The sequence below is a fragment of the Triticum dicoccoides genome, chromosome 2B, assembly GCF_002162155.2.
Source record: "Triticum dicoccoides isolate Atlit2015 ecotype Zavitan chromosome 2B, WEW_v2.0, whole genome shotgun sequence".
In the NCBI taxonomy this organism is placed as follows: domain Eukaryota; kingdom Viridiplantae; phylum Streptophyta; class Magnoliopsida; order Poales; family Poaceae; genus Triticum; species Triticum dicoccoides.
Window position 1 is genome coordinate 817,207,097 of NC_041383.1, and position 3,604 is coordinate 817,210,700.

Sequence of the window (3,604 nt, forward strand, 5' to 3'; positions counted from 1 at the left end):
TGTCCTCTCTCCTTACACGCGGACCGAGAGACCGAGAGAATATTTATAGCACCCCCGGTTTGGGTTTGCTTCACACACCACATTGTTATTGTTGGGGATTGGACATCTCCCCATCCCCGAAAATTGGTGCGATAGATCCCAACAACTTGGTGCAACAACCACAAAGCAAAGATGTGTAGTGAGGATTGGCTTGTTGCAACATGTGAGGGCGGGGAGACACTATGTTGCTCCCCTCTTCGACGAAGGACGAGGGGTTGCGGAATTTGAATGTGATCGCCGATGGTGGACGAATGCTCCCCATGTTTCTTTCTTGTAACGCTTTATTAGGTCCTTAATTAATGGATTGCCCGCCTGACCGAGAAATGTTGCAGCCAAGGGTCAGCTCTGATTCGGCACTCCTTCTCGATTGGACGACGCAGGGTTGTGAGAATTGAACATACGTACTCACTGATGGTGGAGGAAGGAATACTCCTCGTGTTTCTTTGTTGTTACCCTCTAGGTCATTAATGGATGGATTGCATGGATCCAACACGTGCCCGACGGGAAAAGGTTGTAGCTAAGGGACATCTCACATTCGGCTCTCCTTTTCGATTGTAGGGCGTGGGGTTGCAAAATTGGAACATAGCACATGCCCTTTTAAGAAAACAAGCAAGGGCCCACTCAGATTCGGCTCTCATTTCCAAATTGGACGACACGGGGTTGCAAAATCGGAACATAGTACACACCCCTCTTAAGGAAACAAGGGGCCGCTCAAATTCAACTCTCCTATTCAAATTGCACGATGCGGGGGTTTGCAAAATTGGAACATTGCACACCCCCCCCCACACACACCCCCACCCCCTTAAACAAAACAAGGGCCCGCGTGCTCACATGCGGCTCTCCTTTTCTGTTGGGAAGACGCGGGGTTGCAAAATTTGAACATAGCCACCCACACCCCCTCCGCCCTTAAAAAAGCAAGCAATGACCACCTCAAATGGGCTCTCCCTTTGCGATTGGGACGAGGCGGGTTGAAAAAGTTTGAACATGCTTCGCAACGGTTGAGAACCACTCGTGTTTTCTTCCTTGGTTCCGTCGGTCTGTATATAGCGAACAACAATGTAATGTGCATTCATGGAGGCGATGATTTATAGTCCTTTTTTGTGTGTTTTATTATGTAAGATAAGAAATGTAGCCCCCTATCAATTTGAATCGAACAAACTGATCACTACCATCTTTGAAAATGTGGAGCACCAAGGCAAGATCTCGACCCTCGTCCTTCTAGATCAACGACGATTATCTTCGGCGAAAGTAAAGGAAGAACGACGGACTTGGTACAAATCATGTGCATACGAAGCATGGGGAACTTATTTTAAGGGGAGTACGAGTAGAACTCATTTAGATGAGATATAATTTGGTCTCATTCACTTTGAAAACAAGAACAGATACAACCCACGTCAGCAAACACACATCTTATAGCATCACATCCAATGACTATAAAAGATGAATGAGACTAAATTATATCTCGTCTAGATGAGTCTAGCAAAACTGTATTTTAAGTTATGTTTTGGATTTTTCACCGTGTTTATGATGTGTTGTTTGAGACGCCTGCATGCATGCATGCATGCGTGCATTATCTCAGGGCCGTTGATACTACCGGACATGCAAGAATTTAGCTACTGCTCGGGTATCTGGTGGCCCTGTCTAATCTATCTGGTCTTCACGCGAACATGTACGCGCTATATGTGCGGGCGCGGCAACTACTCGACCAAACTACAAAAAATCACCGAATAGTAGTATTTGGTCTCTCGACCGAGCAGCCCATGCATGATCGTCGGGTCTCCTCCCCTAATTCTGCGGAAGAATCGGCCGGCTCTGTTTGAAACGACAGCTTTATGGGATAAGTATCTCCGATTTTACTGGTTGACACAAAAATACAGACCACATGGCGAATGCATGCAAAATTTTAGTAGGCATCACTAATTAACACTGACCCGCGCATCGGACACCACATTTGTCTGTGAACACAGGGATCGGTCTGCGGACACGGATGCAGGAGCCGGCCATCCAATGCTAGCCACATACATTTCTAATCGGCTTTAAACAAACCGAACGAGTTACATGCAAAGTGAATGATTTTTTATTCAAACCGGACGAGAACATTTACATTTCGGGCATATTTTTGACTAAACTATACTATGTTGCGGTAAAAGTAGTCTACAACCGGCCATGGCGGATCTCCACTCCCACAACATGTCTTTCCCATGTCCGGCAACCCGTTCATCAGACTGCCGGTAGCCTGGAGAGATATGCTTCAACGAGCGGGGACGGATAGCCCCCCTCCGCCTCTGTGAAGCACGGATCAGAGTTGGTTTTGGGTCGGAGGAAGATGGTACGCTTCCGCTCACCTGGCAAGACATCGGCTGTGTAAGCCGGTGACGTGGTGGTGGTGGACTTCGAGACCCAATCGGCGGCATCCTCCCATGATCTACTTTTCCTTGCTGTCTGTGGTGGCCGCGGACGTGCCGGCCTTCGCCGACATGGCTTCTCTACCCACCTGCCTGACACTTTGCTGCCATTGCTCGCGGCGGATTTGTCGGGAGAAGACATTGTCCAGCCTGGACGTGCGAGGAGGGGGTAGTGATGGCGATGGTGGTGGCACTAAATTCAGAGGGTTGCCGGCAAGCCAACCTGTACCGGGCTGACTGACCAGAGCAACCCAGGCAGTTGCAATGCCGGAGAACTCCTTCCTCTATTCGTCAGAGGCCATGGGGGGTGTTGTGTGATGAGAAGATGGAGAGAGAGTGGAGATGAGATATATATGGTTCTTGCCTCGAGCGTGGACACGTTTATATAGCGGGCGAGTGCGAGGAGCCAGCCGGAAAGGTGCTTAATAGCTGTCGTCACAGGAATGGATGTGTGGCGCTTGGGGTGCCAGAGTAGTTTTCTCAGCACATGTGTCAGTTTAATGGAGGTAGGCAGGTTGAGGGATGCGTGCGCAGCAGGTGGCGCTCTCGGCTAGCGAGCCGCTTCAGGGCCGGCTCCAGCGAGCGTCGCTTTGGGCCGACATGAATGTAGGCAGTTGGCCTCTGATGGTAACGCGCACGGATGCGGAAAAGGGTTATTTGTGGGCCAAGTTAGTCAGATGTGGACGTTGATGAAGTCATGTACCTAGGGTAGGGTCACGGACCTGTCTAAGCTACCCTACCCAAGGACATCTCTAGAAGAAACTACCTGTCAGTCGACTTAAAGGTGATCCACTCGACGGACTCGAAGACACTCGACCGTGAAGCTAATCACTCGACCATGAAGATAACCACTCGACGGCCAGGAGACCTAAAGTCACTCTGCGTGTAACGGTCTGTCATAAGTGGCCTTTATGGTCTTCATAGCACTTTATGAGGGCATTATCAGTAACCCCCTGACTAATGTACTTTAAACCCTGCATAACTGAGGGCCAGAGGGGTCTGGCGAACTCTATATAAGCCACCCCCCCTCCTCAGTGTAAAGGGTTCGCACCCTTGTAACTCACACGCATATAATCCAGTCGACCGCCTCCGGGCTCCGAGACGTAGGGCTGTTACTTCCTCCGAGAAGGGCCTGAACTCGTAAAACTCTTGCGTGTACA